This window comes from Canis lupus, chromosome 28, assembly GCF_048164855.1.
Source record: "Canis lupus baileyi chromosome 28, mCanLup2.hap1, whole genome shotgun sequence".
Taxonomy (NCBI): Eukaryota; Metazoa; Chordata; class Mammalia; order Carnivora; family Canidae; genus Canis; species Canis lupus.
Window position 1 is genome coordinate 11,621,661 of NC_132865.1, and position 19,405 is coordinate 11,641,065.

The following is a 19,405-nucleotide window of genomic DNA, read 5'->3' on the forward strand; positions in this document are numbered from 1 at the left end:
CATAATATTGTGGGTATTATTTCAATCTAATAACTTCCAGACCCTGTCAAAACATTTCATGCTCTCTTGTCCTAGATTCCAGGAGTTCTTTATCCTTCATACAGAATCACACAGAAACATAAGGTTTCACTTGAATAGACATTCTAGCATCAGCTCTGAACCTTCAAATAAGTTTTTCTTTAGAATCAAATCTCCCTGACAGCTTATTTGGAAACAGCTGGAATGAATATGAACTCCTTCTGCTCATATATAGGCATACATTCATTTATTCTTTTAAAGGGTTTTATTTCAGTCCTTATTATGTTCTAGACAATCATGAAAAGTTTACAAGAAATCAATCTGATAGAAGTCCAAGCCATTAATGGTGAGATAGAAGTCAGGGATATCATGATAAAAATTCCTAGAGCTGAATCCTCATAATCAAAGCCATCAGAAATCTAATGAGCCCCTGATCACTACAAATATTACAGTGGACAGAATATAGATTGGAATAATTTTTATTCTCAACAACAGTTAGGTATATATAGGATATTAACTGAGAGCATCTCATCAGTAAGAAAGGTGATATTAGTCACTTCCATTTTATATTATCTCTTGGGTCTAACTGAAGTTTGAAATTTAATCAGAATCTTGAGACTTTTATTCTTTATGAATAGGAGAAATGTTTCTACAAATAGCTTATGAATGGAAGTAGTCAAGGTTCATGTAACTGAATTACCAAAATCTTTGGCAGGATTTTTCAGCCAATTTTAATTCATGTTGTTAAATTTCTGTACTTGACTTCTATGGGCTTATATTACCATTTTAGAAACAACTTATTATTTTTGATAATCCATAGTCACTCGACATAACAACTAGCAATGACTTAAATTAGTAAAATAAACCGAATGCAGCAATCATTATTCAAGAGAGCTTATTAGGTATAGGGGCAACATCAAATCATTTACATTAAATTAATTTAAAAATAAGTATCCTCATTTAAAAACAGAAGACTATGATTGTTTCAGTTTTCATTACTGAAAAAGCCAGAATAGTTTGGAATATCAATAATATTTACTTTTCAAAAAATCTTAAGTAACATCAATACAAAAAATATAGAGAGTATAATTTTACCTGTTGAAACATTCATCTCCTCGTTGTCTGAGCCATATTAACATGTAACTACCTAATAGCTTTTAATAATTAGTACTCTGATTCATAATAATTTCTGAAATGTATTAGTGTCTTCCCTCTTTTTCCCCCTCCATATGTTCATTTGTTTTGTTTCTTAAATTCTACATGTGGATAAAATCATATGATATGCCTCTCTCTTACTGACTTATTTCACCTAGCATAATGCACTCTAGCTCCATCCACATCATTGCAAATGGCAAGATTTCATTCTTGAGTGAATGAATGAATAATATTCCATTGTATACATACTGTATTGTATGTTAAAGTTGCAAAAAAAGTAGATTTTAAAAGTTCTCATCACAAAATATGTGCAACCATGCATGGTGACAGATATTAACTAGACTTATTGTAATGATCATTTCCTAATACATATATACATTGAATCATTATTTGTATACCTAAAGCTAACATAGAATGTCAATTATATTGCAATAAAAAGATAGGAAATCTCTGTAATTAAAAGTCTAGAGATGAGACATACAATATATGAAATACAGAAGACACTGGATGGACCTTAAAATAAATGAAAAATTACAGAAAAAGGTATATGTAAACTTGAAGACAGATCAATATCAAGAAAAAACAATTTGGAAATATTGAACAGAGTTTCAGGTTAGACGATATAAAAGAATGTTACAGGGATGCCTGGGTGGCTCAGGGGTTGAGTGTCTGCCTTTGACTCAGAGCATGATCCCAGAATCCAGGATCGAGTCCCACATTGGGCTCCCTCCATGGAGTTTGCTTCTCCCTCTGCCTATGTCTCTGCCTCTGTGTGTGTGTGTATCTCATGAATAAATAAATAAACTCTTTAAAAAATATATAACATACACTAGGTAGAGTTGCAAAGGAGAGAGAGAAATCAGGGCAGGGAAGAAAAAAAAAATTGATGGCAAGACCAAATACCATGACACAATAGATAAAATGCAGAACTCTTTGTTACTTGCTCTGAACTACAGAAGGCTGCCAGAGAAGGCTGAATTAAGACAGCATAGATATATATATACACATCATCTCTACTAATCCCATGGACATTAAAAGGATAATAAAGAAATATATGAACAAAAGTATGCCCACAAATTTGATAACTTAGGCAATACAACCAATTTCTTAAAAGTTACAGGTTATCTCAACTCATACAAGCATATATAAATGACCTCTACTATTGTTTGAAATTAAATCAATAATCAAAAATCATCCAAAATAAAATTCTGTATACCTAGTTGTTTTCACTGGTGAATTCTATCAAAAGTTGTGGCAGAAATAGTGTTAGTTCTCCACGTATGTTCAAGAGAATACAAGCAAGATGGAATACTTCTAACTCATTCTATGAGTCCAGTATTGCTATAATACCAAACCATATTCAGACATTATAAGTAAAGAAAACTATAGACCAATGTTTCTTATGAACATAAATATAAAAATCCTCAATAATATAGGAGCAAATCAAATCTAATGATGTATAAAATGAACTATACACTACAACCAAGTGGGATTAATTCCAGCTATGCAAGGCTGGTTTAACATTTGAAAAGTAATCAATGCAATCTACCTTACAAATGGGCTAAAAAATAAAAATAATATGATTATATCAGTTAATGTCAGGATAGCATTTGACAAAATCCAAAACCCATTAATAATACAAACTCTCAGCAAAGTAGAAATAGAGGGAACTTCTTCAATTTGGTAAATAAACCTACTAAGAGAAGAAAGAGAGAAAAAGAAAGAAATATGGACATTGGGTAAATGCAATATTATAGAGACATTAAGTAGTTCAGGATGCAGACAGACAAAATTTGAGTAGATAAAGCACAGAGCATTTTTTTAGAGTGGTATAACTTACTCTGTCTAATACCATAGTGGTGAATATGGGACACTGCATCTGTTAAAACTCATGAAACTTTACACAACAAAAAAGTAAATCTTAATTTCTGCAAATTAAAAAGTTTACTTAGGAGTTTATAAAATCTCAAAATGTAATCCAAACTTTGAAGAATCAATCTAATTGTATTACAAATATAGGAACCAATATCACTGTAGATGGCAGAGAGAAATGGAACTGACCTAAGCAACTTTTTAAATGAGTGGAATTAAAGATTAAAGAAACTACACCAAGCACTGTCCTCTAATTGATAAAGTCATTTCCCATATGGTATCTATTAATGATTCTGAAACTACTCTAGATGTATAATGAATTTGAACAATTAAACACATAGATGACAGATAGTAAAAACTAAGTTTCTTTATGGTGAAATGAGAAGTTACACATAATCGAGAAAAGAAGGCTACAATGATTCATGACCACATGATCAGAGTAACTCATGTTTATCTTAATACATATTCAATTTCCAAGACCTAGAAACAACAAGCATGATAATAGCAATGAGTATACCTAGTTACAAGATTTCAGTTTCTAATACCATTCTCCAGTAAAAGGAATTAGAACTCCTGGATAAATGGCTGGTTCTCACAAAGGAGCAGAAAAAATACAAAGTGAGCTTGGAGTACCTTGCATTGCCAGAAAGTTATGAAGTGCTAAATAAACACACACACACACACACACACACACACACAATACATATATATTCACACAAATGAAGTATATTAAAGAGACCAGGAGCTAACCAAAAGAATTTCCGGTGGTCAAAGCTGGAAACATTTGAGCAAAAGAAATAATGTAGTGTTGGGCTAAAACCCAAAATGTAGTAGAAATATCCATAAGTCCAGATTGACACAAATAAATGACTGAGCAAATATATAAAAGGACAAAAGACAAATATTTCATACAGAAGAATCCCAAGTAATCTAAGAAAATATTCAGCTCTCAAGGAGTTGGCACAGAACTCCCCACGAAGAGTGACCTGTGAATCTTGACTTCTTTCCAAAGAGCACAGTTTGGAAGGGGAAAAAAGAGTAACTATACAATGGGAAAATTTGACCAGCACTGCTTTAGCCTGGTGACCACGATTAACAACAACAGTTAATAAGTCATGTTGATACTACATATCCAAGATAAGATGTGATGAGAATAGCAGTTTTCCTACATGATTTTCCTTTTTGAAAACTATGAACCCACTTTGACCATAAGGAAAACATCAACTGAGGGACAAAATACTTGCCCAAGTCTCCACAAAACTGTCAAGGTCATTGAAGCAAGGAATCTTCTCTCTCTCTCTCTCTCTCTTTTTAAGGTTTTATTTACTTTTTCATGAGAGACAGAGGGAGAGAGAGAGAGAGAGAGAGAGGCAGAGGGAGAAGCAGGCTCCATGCAGGGAGCCCGACGTGGGACTCGATTCCAGGTCTCCAGGATCACGCCCCGGGCTGAAGGCAGCCCTAAACCACTGAGCCACCCAAGCTGCCCAAGTTTTTTCTCTTTGATGAGAGAAAAATATCATAGTTAAGAGGCTCTGAACAAGACAAGTCAATGAACTGTAAAGTCAAATCCTGGATAATATGCTGGAACAGAAAACATTGAACATTGGGTAAAAACTAAGATATCCGAGTAAAGTACAGACTTCACTTAATAATAATGTCTCAATGTCGGTTCATTTATTATAAGAAATGTACCATAGCAATGTAATACAGGATGTGATAATAGGAGAAACTGGGTACTGATATATACATAAATATATTATTAAAGAAGGCATCAAATGTGTTGTAAAATGAGTATAATTATATGTCACTTCAGAGAAGAATGAGAATGTTTGGCTGCTAGTGAAAACTTTATATTTAAAAGTTGTACAGCGTCTATCAATCTTTATACATTTTTGTTTTCAGTGTAATATTACCATTGGTATTTTGAATAATATGTTAAAATACTTCCATGGCAGTGTGAGATACAATTTTTCATTGCTTCTGAAAGGCTTTAGTTCATAGTGACAACATTGATACTTGAATATCTAAATCTAAGTTAGTTTATTTATTACTTTAAAGGTAACATGAACAGAGAAAAATGCACACGTTAAGTGTATGAATGGTCACTGCAACCCGCATTCATATCAAGAAACAGATCATTACCAAACTCCAGAAGCCCTTTTTTGAAGCTTTGAAAGAAGAGTTCTGGAATCATAGAAGTCTGCATAAAGAACATGATGTTTGAACTGGATCTTGAAGGAAAGTTGGATTTTAACCATTGGATATAAGACACAGTAGCATGGACATCCTAGAAACAAATGATTAAATGAGCAATATCACCGATGTGCACACTATCTGCTAAATTCTTTAATACACAAAGAATATGCATGCTCTCAAACTCAAAGTTATTTTTGGGGGGTAATTTCTAGAAGGCTCTAATGTTTGTATTGTATTTTGTTTGGTAGACAAGGAAATTATAAAGGGTTTTAAATTGGGAAATGAACTTTTCTAGGATAATAAACCATAAAAATTCCAGAGTCAATTATCAAGAAACGAGATGCAGAAAAACCTAATGGAAGGCCATTATTCCTTAACGTTCAGTCTCCAATGCTTCCTTATATGGCAACTAGCACCAATAATCCTGTAAACCTTATATATCAGATTCTACTGAGTGTTACATCCTTTTGGGAGAACTTGATCTGTTTTCTCATCTTCCTTAAACAAACATGCAACTATGGAAAATGTGTCTGTAGATGCCCCTTCCATATCCCTGATGCACTCAACTCTGGATAGAAGTGGACCATAACTTTCTTTTATAACTCCAAGAGGAACTTCCTAGTAGACAGTGCATATAATCCACATAAAATTATAAACATGAATCTTAGTGACCACATGATATTCTTTAAAATTCTCCCATAGTGCAATAAAGGCTATTATGAAAATTTTTACTTGAAAGAAATAGACAAACTGAACGAGAATAGCTAGGAGAAGCAGATACATATCTATGCAGTTTATTCTATGTGTTTTGCATTAGACTTCCATGGAGAATACTAAATTTTAAGATCTATCCAGTCCTCAGGTCATTGATGATTCAATGAAAAAGAGATCCATCCATAGAAAATAACTGCATCATGTGTCATTTTGAAATGCTTTCATTGATTCTGTTGAAGTGTAGAAGGGTAAAATATATGTCTGAGAGTCATCTGAGGAATGCTATAGGAAGAAAGTAAAGGAGTAGGGTCCCAAATTAGTGGAGAGGAACACGGAAAACATTTTAGATTTGAGGAAAACATGGAGGATAAAGATTTTCCACAGAAAAAGGAGGCAAATTATTGCATCAATGCACACAAAAAAATACAATAAAATTATTCATTAGGAAAAAAATTTTATATGCTGCTGATTTTGTAGAATTGCGTATGAACATGTATCTAGGGTAAACAGAAACCCAGTCCAAGGCTGTTTCTGGGGAGAAGTTCTGATTGGTTTGCAGTCATGTTGGTTCTGCTTTTAGAATAACAGCTGTAGGTAAGGCCAAAGGGAAGAACAGCTATAGATTGCTTTAGTAGTAAACACACTGCCAAAAAACACATTAGATGTTATTTGTTGTATAATAACTTTTTTCTTCATTTAGATGATTGAATAACATGTGATAGAGAAGCAGAAGATGATGTTTGTTCTTATACCAGAGCTTCTATTTAGTGGTTGTGACCACTGCAATTTTGGAATCACATAAATGAAGCATATCCTGTCATGTCTTAAGGACTTGAGAAATTTTACTGATGTTAATCAACTTAAGGCTTTATAAAAGCTATCTTATGAATTTTACATTATGAATCCTGCTTAGCTCAATTGGATATTCCTGTGTAATAAAGATTTGGCTAATCTTTTGTCCCTGGTTCCTGGGAGGTAGCCTCCAGACCCTTAGAATTTCCTGAGCAACAGGAGAGACTTTCCTATTCATAGTGTTATATGCTAGCAAGGTGACTCATGGCGGGTCCCTTGATATATTATGCCAAGAAGATGACTCAGGATGGGACCTGGTCATGCTAGAGAGACAAATCATGTGATCAGAGTGTTGGGGCATTAAGCCAAGTGATATCAACTTGATGTCTGGGGAGAGAAGAAGGTGCTGGAGTTTGAATTTCATTATGTGACCAATGATTCAACTAAGCATGCCTGTATAATGAAATGCCAATCAAAACTATGAACAACAAAACAAAGCAAAACAAAACAAAAAACACGAAACTCTGAACATTGGGGACTCCTGGGTGGCTCAGTGGTTGAGCGTCTGTCTTTGGCCTAGGGTATGATCCCGGAGTCCCAGGATTGAGTCTTACATCAGGCTTCCAACATGGAGCCCGCTTCTCCCTCTGTCTATGTCTCTGCCTCCCTCTCTCTGTGTCTCTCATGAATAAATAAACAAAATCTTAAAAAAAAAAAACCCTCTGAACATTGAAGCTTAGGTGAGCTTCCATATGTGGCAATCCTTTGTATATTGTCATAGATCTATAGGCCAGGATGGTTGCATATCCCCACTTCACAGAGAGTGGACAATGGAAGCCTTTACATTTGGAAACCTCCCATACCTCTTCCTATGCATCACTTCTTTTGGCTGGTTCTAATTCATGCATTTTTGCTATAGTAAATCAGTAATCATTATCATAGTGTTTTTCTGTCTTGTATAAGTTGTCCTGTGAATTGACAAATCAAAGAAGGTAGTGGAAACTTCCAGATTTGGGGCTATTTTGTTTGAAGCGAGGATGGTCCTAGGAACCCACAAGTGGTGGCTGGTGAGTGAAGTGAGGGCAGTCCTCCAGTGAAGGGATATGAAGTTTGGCCTGATTCTGGCAGTTGGTGTCAAAGACATTGCAAATATTTTTTTAAATTTTATTTATTTCTTCGTGAGAGATGCAGAGAGAGACAGAGACATAGGCAGAGGGAGAACCAGGCTTCCTGCGGGGAGCCTGATGAGGGACTTGATCCCAGGACCCCAGGATCATGAACTGAGCCAAAGGCAGACATTCAACCACTGTGCCACCCAGATGCCCCTCATTGCAAATATTTTTAAAACAAAGATTATAAAAGTCATTCACTCTTACCAACTATAAATTTTATAATTGGTTCCTTTTTTTTTCTCACCTTGCATCAAGAAAGAAAGAAAATTATTAGTCAGCAACTAATTCCTAGTACATGAGTATTTACTTATTTCTTTCTTAATAGCTTAAAATTACAGTGAACATATTTATTAAGTGAAAAGCAAGCATCATGCATTTCGAGACAGAGCGAACTATTATTACATAGCTATCCTTAATAATTAAAGAAATAAAATAACAAAGGCTCCAATATTAGCCCATCTTAGATAATTATGAGGAAAACACATCGACCATATCAGCTTTGACTGAGACCACTACTCTTTATCCAGAGAATCTAGAAAATAGTCCAAGTCTAATTAAAGGTACAGAATCAATGTAAGTAAGCATTTAAAAATTCTATCTCCAATACTGAACCCAAAGGCTAGCGTTAAGTTCAGCAAGTTAACTGACTTGTATTTCAGCTCTGAGTCTCCACATTAAAGTAGTGTTGTACACAACTGCAACCAGCAATCATGCTTCCTCCTTCCACCCACCTTCACACTCCAGCGATCAGGATGCCTTGACAATTTGCAAATTGATAGATGCTTTCTTGAACTGTTGTTATTTTCTGATGACACAAAATTGCTTCCCTGGCCAAAAATAGAATTAAACAAACTACATGAGCAACATAAAGACATAAAATTCAACTTTTCTGTGTAAAATAATACAGATTAATTCAATCTCTTTTCTATAAAAGTTATGAAATTTAAAACTGCTAAGGAAAAAGTAATTGGAACACTATGAACTTAAACTGTGCATAATTTAATTGAACTCTTTTGGAAATTATTGAACAGAAGCTCAAGAAATGAGTCATTTAGAATATACACTAAAAACAATGCAAAACAGTAAAATGGCACTAGGTCCAGCTGAGGTGCAGAGTTATTCAGAACATCTTGTGAATTCTGACTCATCACTTTCAGATTAAATTTAGATTTGAAAAATACTTTAAGAACAAGCTATATTTAGAGATATAATAATAGCCACAAAGCCTGGAAGTAAGCTTATTTAGCATTTATGTATCTGGGAAGTAAAAAGTATTTTGTTACAAATAGGGGAAAGTTTTTTAGTCTAAGAAACCTAGAATTTTAAGTCAGTAAAATAAGGAGAAAAAAAGACTTGAAGAATTTATATGCCCACAAAGTAATTTGAGAATCGGCTTTCTATTGCCAAATGTACTCTATTACTTTAGCTAGAGGACTCTGGCATTTTAAAATATAATAAAAGGTGAATATCAAGATAACTATTAAAACAAGAAGATATATCTTGATTCTGGAGGACAAGAAAAACTTTCATACATTTTATAATCTACCTTTCAACTACTTTCTTGCCTCCCTCTCACATAAATCCTAGTCAGTCCTCAAGAACACAATCCCCTTAAATATGCCATGTGCTGTCAAGCTCCATGCTCTTGCTAATGGAGTAGTCTCACCTAGACGAAGCTTGATTACTTCTTGGAACTTGATTAAAAATGTCTTAGAGGGGTGCCTGGGTGGTTCAGTGGTTGAGCACTTACCTTTGGCTCAGGTCACAATCCAGGGGTCCTGGGATCTAGTCCAGCATCGGGCTCCATATGGGGAGCCTGCTTCTCCTTCTGCCTATGTCTCTGCCTCTCTCTCTGTGTCTCTCACAAATAAATAAATAAAATCTTTAAAAAAGAAAGAGAATGCCTTAGAGTCTGATAGGAGGCTGAATCTCAATGAAGAAATCTCTGTGGCTGAGTCTCACCAGCAATATAGCATTGTCCATAGAGACTCAGACTCCATCATCTGAGGACTCCGTGGACAGCGAATGGACCCAAAAAAATAAGTGTGCAGGAGTCAGAAATGGTGACACACACTTTAGAATGGAATGATGATTTAAAAGTATAAACCTGAAAAGATATCAGACCTGACTTAAAGTTATTAAAAAAAAAAAAGAAAACCATGTTTATGGTAATTAAGTTCATTGAAATGTGAGGCACAGTTGACACTTCAAAGAATAAAGCACTTGAAGTCTGAGTCATTTCAACATTTATCAATTTTACTTTTCTAATTTGTACAAGGAAATATAAAATTACTTCATACATTTTTATTCATGTGTTAAAGATTTCATTTAACTCAGTTTAATAGGGAAAATAGGTAGATGAAACAATCAGTTCAAAGGAGAAGTCAGGAAGCAGAGATTTCTATGTACCAAAGAAAAGTTGAAATTATGTACAGATAGACATAAAACTGGCTTTCTCCATGCAAACAGAAGAACATCAATTGAACATCCATCAGAAATAATTGATTTGCATGTCCATAAATAAGAATTATTTTGCATTCCTTTAAGTTTAATGCAACATAAAGATTTGTAAAATATCCCACCCATACAGAAAGGATGGAATCACCCCAAAGGGTGTGTTCCAAACAATGCAGTTTTCCAACGAAGATATCTTTTTTTGCTTATTTCAATTTTCTTTTTTTCAACTTTCATTACAATCTCCCTTTTGTGATTAAAACATTATTTCCATGAAAGATTTTAATTTTAATCACAAATTAAAGCTAGTCTTATTAGATTTGGCCTCATATGTACACAGGTGCAGCCAGAATGTTTACCTCCTATGTTAGTCTTAAGTTTATTTTGTTGGTAGTTTTTATAAGGCCTGAACTATAACAGATTGGACTTAGAAGAGGTTCCATTATTTGGTCCCTTGATTCTAGGAAGCCAAGTTGAAAATCTCTCTGTCAGATACCATCTGCCTGTGATAGTTATAAATTTAGGAGAATTTCTTTCTTCTCAGAGTCCTTGAAATACTCTGGGGTTCCTCACCAGGTAGAAAGTAACCTTACTCATCACTTACAAAACTGGGATTTGGCAAGCCAGGCTAGTTTTTCAAAGAGAATGTGTAAGTATTAGCTCCATAAGTAGACATCAGTTCCTTACTTTGTCCTGTTTAAATGGGCATCATTCTCCAATATATTACAGGCAAAGCCTTGGTTGCATAACTAATTTTTTCCATTATATTCTGATTTTTATTTTTTTATTTTTATTTTATTTTATTTTATTTTATTTTAAATAAATTTATTTTTTATTGGTGTCCAATCTACCAACATACAGAATATGACAGACACTGAAGCAATCTATGCAAATAAATATATTGCATACAAAGAGAATGAAGGAGAGTTTCTGATTTGGGAAAAAGGGTCAGTTAGAATAAGATATCATTTAAAGATGGTTTACTTCAATTTAAAAAACTGAGTCCACTATGTCATTATGATTTCCCAATAGTGCAGGAAACAAAGGACTTCCTGACATATTTGGAAAATAAAACATTAAAGCAACATCAGCAATGCACCAAATAAGTTAATATAATCAACTCTTATCCGTTCAATCAATGAAGTTGTCTACTTCTTGAATAAAAAGTTCTGGGAAATCCACTGAAATAGTCTGAAAGTTTTCTAAGTGATACCATCAGCGTAACCTATTCCAAGAATTATTCTTTGTAGTGTCAATATCTTGAAGTACCCAGGATAGTCCTTTTCCACAGGGCTCTGAGACAGTCTTTTTTCCTTAAGACACAAACCCAAGCCTCTAGCTGATTGCAGAATCTTTACAAAAGCATGAGAGGAAAACAAATCCTATCTCTAGGTGACAGAGACTTAAGATGGCTACGATGAATTTAATCTATGGTAATTTCAAATATAAAAGTTCTGATGAGGGTCATGACAACTGTAATCGATAAAAAATGTGACAAAGGGCATACTAAAAATGCCAAACCCCTTTCAAAAACATTTTAGAAAAAAAATAATGGTTTCAATTTATTAATATACAAATAGATTTGTATTATACCTGATAAATCAGAGTAGATATAGCTGGATTTTTGGCTGTTTTTATTAAATTATAATTAATGAGCCTTGTTTGCCAAAGTTGAATCTAATTGATATGAACTTAGATTCATGATATTTTCTAAATTAGTTCTTATAGAAGTTAAAGTACATTTAAAGTACATTTATGTTATAGAAATTAACTTTCCTTATATCTCTGGAATTTTAGGATTATTTAATTTATATAAGCAAGTATTTGTTTCCCTAAGTCATTCCACACAAACTCTTTCTAATTTAAAAGCCTTTATTATCTAAGTTATTAATAACCTCTGGAGAAACAAAAACATTACACATCCATTCAATGAAAAACAAATGTCTTTCTGAATTATAGACACAGAGACTAACAGACATAAATAGCTAAAAATATTAAGTGTCACAGACAGACTATATGGAGAAACATCAAGGACAAGAGAGTACTTTTCTTTTTAGATTTTATTTATTTATTTGAGAGAGAGAGAGCACTAGACAGAGAGAGAGAGAGCAAACATGACAGGGGGCAGAGGGATAAAGAGAAGCACACTCCTTGCTGAGCAGGGATCCCGATGTGGGGCTCCATCCGAGGACCCTGGGATCATGTCCTGAGCCAAAGGCAGACGTTTAACCAACTGAGCCACCCAGGCGCCCCAAGAATACTTTTTAAATAATACCCACATCAAACTTGACTTAAGCCAATTTGACTTGAACACTAAAGACTGGACAACTGCCAAAGGGTGTATTAATGGACTCATTTACTGTCTTAGTTCCTGGAAAGCATATCACAGGATCCGCTGCAACTTTTCTAATGGCTATAATGATCTACCTGTTGCTATTTCTCTTTTCACCCTGTTTAACCTAATAAACACAAAACAAATTGGAAACACTGAAATATGATTAATTTCAACACGCATTTGTTACGACAAATTTTTGCATAAACACAGTATATTAAAACATTTTTAGTATATATTCAGAAAGTCATTTTTAGTCCATGTTGCTCACGAAAAATGCTCACCATATAAATAAATTTGCAAAGCAGATGCTTGCTGACAAACCAGCTTTATTCAGTTAAGAAAACCCCAATACTCATTTTCAATTTAAATAGGTATATTAACATTTCTTATAAGGAATTTTATAAAATGCATTGAAAATAAAGGTAGTTTATGACATATAAATGCTCTCAAGCCAAGATGAATATATTTTAAAAATAAGATTGACCGTATAATTTATCATCCAAATAAGAACAATTTTTTTTTATTCTGCGAGAAATTTTAAATAATAAAACAAAACTGCAAGTAGAGATGAAGTCTAAAGAAAAATGCAATTTTACTTTACTACATTGGATAAATATAATGGAAAAAGTGCATCAGTTCTTTCTTTTTACGTTTTTATTTAAATTCTAGTTAGGTAACACACAGTGTAGTATCAGCTTCAGGTGTGTAATATAGTGATTCAACACTTCCATACAACACTTGATGTTCATTCCAAGTGCACTCCTTAATCCCAATCAAATATTTAACCCATCCCTCCCATCAACTTCACTTCTGTTAAACATCAGTTCGTTCTCTAAGAGTTTGTTTCATCTTTTGCCTTTTTCTCTCCTTTTTCCCCTATGTTCCTTTCTTTTGTTTCTTAAATTCCACATATGGGTGAAATATGATGTTTGTCTTTCTCTGACTGACTTATTTCACTTAGCACAATACTGTTCAGTTCCATCCATATAATTGCAAATGTCAAGGTTTCATGCTTTTTTGTGGCTGGGTGATATTCCATTGTGTATATATACCACAACTTTTTTATCTATTCTTCAATTGCTGGGCATTTGAGTTGTTTCCATAAGTTGGCTATTGTTGAAAATGCTGCTGTAAACATTGGGGTACACGTATCCCTTTCAATATTTTTTATTCTTTGGGTAAATGCCAAGAAGTGCAATTGCTGTGCCATAGGATAGTTTTATTTTTTAAACTTTGGAGAAAATTTCATACTGTTTTCCAGGGTGACTGTACCAGTTAGCATTCCCACCAACAGTGCTGGAGGGTTCCCTTTCTCCACATCCTCACCAACTCCTGTTGTGTCTTGTGTTGTTGATTTTAGCCATTGTGACAGGTGTGAATGATTTCTCATTGTGGTTTTGATTTATATTTCCTTGATAATGAGTGATGATGAGCTTCTTTTCATGTGTCTGTTGGCCATCTGGAAATCTTCTTTAGAACAATGTCTATTAGTGTCTTCTGTCCATTTTCTTAGCTGAATTATTTGGTTTTTGGGTGTTGAGTTTGATGAGTTCTTCATATATTTTGGATACTAACCCTTTATTAGATATGTCATCTGCAAATATGTTCTCCCAATACATAGTTGTCTTTTAGTTTTGTTGATTATTTCCTTTTCTGTGCAGAAGATTTTTATTTTGATTAAATCTCAATAGTTCATTTTTGGTTTTGTCTCCCTTGACTTCGGAGAGACATGTTGAATAAGAAGTTGCTACAGTTGATGTCAAAGAGGTTGCAGCCAATGTTCTCCTCTAGGATTTTATTGGTTTCCTGCCTCACATTTAGGTATTTCATTCATTTTAATTTGTGTATGATTTAAGAAAGTGGTCCAGTCTCACTCTTTTTTATAATGCTGTCCAGTTTTCCTTCCTAAAAGGAAGACCATACTGTCTTTTTCCCATTGAATACTCTTTCCTTTTTTGTTGAAGATTAATTGACCATATAGCTGTGGGTTCATTTATGAGTTTTCTGTTCTGATCTACTAATCTACGTGTCTGTTTTTGTGCTGGTACCATACAGTCTTGATTGTTACAACTTTGTAATATAGCTTGAAGTCCAAAATTGTGATGCCTTCAGCTTTGCTTTTCTTTTTTAAGATTGCTTTATCTATTCAGAGTTTGTGATTCCATACAAATTTCATGATTGTGAACAACAATTCTGTGAAAAATGCTGGTGGTATTTTGATAGGGATTGCATTTAATATGAAGATCACTTGGGTACTATAGATATTTTAGCAATATTTTCTCTTCCAATCATGAGCATGAAATGTCTTTCCATTTCTTTGTATGCTGTTCAATATCTTTCCTTAGTGTTTTATAGTTTTTGATTACAGATCTTGTGCTTCTTTGGTAAAATTTATTCCTAAGGTGTCTTATTGTTTTTGGTGCAATTATAAATGGGATTGATTCTTTAATTTATGTTTCTGCTGCTTTATTATTAGTGTATAAAAATGCAACTGATTTCTGTACATTGATTTTATATCCTGTGACTTTACTGAATTCATTTATTACTTGTAGCAGTTTTTTGGTGGACTCTTTCAGGTTCTCTATACGGTCTATATGTCATCTGCAAATCGGAAAGTTTGACTTCTTCCTTGTCAATTTGGATTCCTTTTATTTCTTTTTGTTTTTTGATTGCTACGGCTAGGACTTCCACATTAGTTCTTTTTAAGAGGCTGAAAGTGGTATCTAAATTGCTATAATTTCTGTTACACTCAAGTAGCAATGTTAAAAAAAAAAACTTTAAATCTAATTAAATGTGCTATCCATTTTCCAAAAGAACAAGGAACAAGCCCTGAAATTAAATAATTATGGTTAGCATTTTCAAAGACTGACCTTAAAATATAATTTCCTCTTGTTCTAATGTTACTCAAATGACAAACTATGTCAGGATGAATATCACACTTATTACATGGGGTATTACTTTTTCTGTCCAGCCTTTATTTTTTTCCAGTTACCTCTAATTCATAAAGAAAGGAACTGTATATGTTTATGTTTAAAACTTACAGTAGAACTTCTTTGATTTCAATAGACCACAGTGACTGCCAGAATAAGAAGCTTTGTTTTCTTTCTCTGTTGTTTGCTGGTTTGTTTGTTTCAGTCATGAGATGTTAAAGAATATCTCACCAAGAAGAATAAGAAATTAAAATATAAAAATTAATGTGAAAAGTAATTGGTCTGTAATTTAGGACATCTGAAACTCTAAATGGTATTTAATAGCATTGCCTGAAACACATCAGATTATCACATCTTCATTTTACAGTTTTAAAAATCTCGTTAAAATCTTTTTAGTAAAGGTCTTGTACCTTGCTTGCATATTTATTGCAACTACTTCTTAAAAGTAATGAATTTCTGTGTGCCCTATGTAAATGACTAAGCTGATGGACCAGTTATCCCAAGATTATTATGAGATTGCAGATGTAATTGTGTAATTTTCTTCTAAATTAGGAAAATAAACTTTACCACATCATGATATAGTTTAAAAAGAACATTTGAAAAATACTATGCTATATATTCTTACTTTTATTTCTCCAAACAGAAAACTGAATGAAGAAAATACTTATGGGATTTTAGATGCTTATATAACCTATTAAAGTTAATTCAAATATATATTACTCTAGGGAATATTTTTCTCAACAACTTCTGAGATGTTTTAATTTCCAGATACTGGCTGGAAATTATGCTGATTAAAATGACCTCATGCCAATATCAGTACAGTTTTCACCATCAGCAGTGCTACTAACATTTCTCTGTCTTTGAATCATCGACTTCTTCTTTGGGCTTTCATACCTAAAGCCTTTTACCTTGACTGCAATTATTTTACCTTTGTTGTGATTATTCAAGTTAATAATATTCATTTTTGGTCTTATAAGTACTATGTTTTACACTATAGGCCATATTTATAAGCATTAATTTTCAAATTTAATTTGACTATTTTAAATGATTTTAGATATAAAATTAATCATTAGGTAGAAGTCAAATTTGTTCAATAAAAGACCATTAATAAGAAAAATGAAGTAAACATGAGTTTATCCATTTTTCCGCTCATTTATCCCCTCCTCCCTGCCTTACTTTCACAAAATTGTACTGTTGTTTGTCTAGATTTGTGTTTTGAAGATACACACACACACACACACAAAAGTAAAAACTGGTCTATTCCCCTAGGAGCAAATAGCAATCAAAATGAGAAATGCCAAATTCAAAATCTAGACTCCATTTATTTTTTTTTAATTACATTCACAGCATCTACAAAACTTAGTATCGCATGTTTCACTCTTTGGTTTTTGACACACATTCCAAATGGCTTTTTACAACTGGTATAATAAAATAATTTCAAAGCCATCAAGTAACTGAGTGAAAAACGTTAAAAGTATGATAATGAAAGGACTGATAGTTAAGCAAAATTGGAGGCAAAAATTTTGAGACAAAAATATGCATTGAGGGGCAGCCCGGGTGGCTCAGCAGTTTAGCGCCGCCTTCAGCCCAGGGTGTGATCCTGGAGACCCAGGATCAAGTCCCATGTCAGGCTCCCTACATGGAGCCTGCTTCACCCTCTGCCTGTGTCTCTGCCTCTCTCTATGTTTCTCATGAATATATATATATATATATATATATATATATATATATATATATATAGTGTTTTGAAGATACACACACACACACACACACACACACACACACAAAAGTAAAAACTGGTCTATTCCCCTAGGAGCAATAGCAATCAGAGCAATGCCAAATTCAAAATCTAGACTCCATTTATTTTTTTTTAATTACATTCACAGCATCTACAAAACTGTGTAACTCATGGAAGTTACATACATATATATATATATTTATATTCATTGAAATATATATATACACACAAACACACACACACACACACATTGAAATTACACACACAGGTTGCCTGGATGGCTCAGTCATTTAAGTGTTAGACTCTTGGTTTTAGCTTAGGTCATCATCTCAGGCCTGTGAGATCAAGCTCCATGTCTGGCTCCGTACTTAGTGCAGAGTCTGCCTGAGATTCTCTCTCCTTCTGCCACCATCCCTCACCCCCCCTACCCACACTCTTTCTTCCTCTCTCAAATAAATATGTCTTTAAAACAAGAAAAACAATAACAAATACATATAACCAAACTTATTCCAGAAAAAAATCAACAACTAATTAATTTACTATTGACCAATCCTGTTGGCCTTGAAAGATCAATAGTTTGTCTGGATTCAACTGAGAAATCAACTGAGTAACATGTATAGAAGAACCTTGCCACATTTCTGGTATTCTCTGATCTTCTTATCTTAGTCGCTGATGGACTGAGTGGTATAGTAAAAATCACAGTCTTTTCTCTTAAAATTTCCTGCAAATATGCTGTGGAGAGAAAGACTGGAGTTTTGCTATAGAATATTGCTAGGTCCTAGTCAACCATGCCATTCAAAGGAACTAAGAAACTGAAAGAAGATTTTATGCTCACTTCCATGGTTCCTCCCCACTTACGTAATATTGGATTCAAAACCTAACATTTTAGCGTATGTTGTGTTCAGGTAGCCAATAATTTTAAAATAGGAGTTTTACTAAGAAGAATATCCAAAATAGAAGAATAGATGGTTTTTGCCAACCGTCACTTTTGCAAATAAATGCTAACTCTTCGGATCGGTTTGCTATATTTTCAAGTATTGAAAGTAAGCAGTACTTTTATGCTAAAGAGATACCTGATTTTACAGTATGTTTGAGTAAATTTACATACCATGGGTATATGTGATAGGTAGAATTTTAAGATGGCCAATAAGATTCCTGTGTACTTCCTTCTCCTTAAGAACAGGAAAACCTGTGAATATGGTGTGATATCATTCCCAACTAAATAATTGACTCAGGGTTAATCAAAAAGGACATTATTATGGGTGGGTCTGACCTAATTAAGAAAGTTTTTGAAAAAGATGCTTTTCCTGTTGCCCTTGAAGATGTAACTTCCATGAGTTACACAGCTTCAAGGTAATGCATTCTTCAGAAAAACTTGTGAGCTTGGGAGAGTGCTCTAAGCCTCAGATTACCCCATACCTTGTAGACACCTTAATTTCAACCTTGTGAGACCCTGGAAAAAAACACCCACCTAAGCCTTATCCAGACTTTTACCCACAGTACTATGACAGAATGAGTGGGCATTAGTTTAAGCCCCTGAGTATGTGGTTATTTGTTACACAACAAATACATATTTTTTTTTAAAAATAAGAAACTTAGTGAGATAATTTTTCATTGAAATCACTACTGTACTACTAAATGCAAAATTTAGAGGAATAGTTATTAGTTTTGAAGGGAAGGGGCGCATGGACTTTTGTAGCTTTTTCAGTATGGAAGGATGCCCAGAACATACAAAGGGAATTCAAACACATACACAAATACAGTCTCTCAAAAGTGTTCACAAAAAAACTAAAAATTACATTGGAATATATTTATTGTTTACATGGTTTAAACAAAAGCTGGTAACATATTTACTTTAGATTTTTTCCCCTTCTAACTAGTAATCTATGCCAGTTTGTAAGAATGTGGAGCAATTTTTAAATATTAGATTACTTCATATATTTATGGGATTTATCACCCTAAGAACTGGTGGGCACTCAGAAAAAGTGTTTGAATAAATAAATTTCTTTATAAATAAATTTCTTGAAAT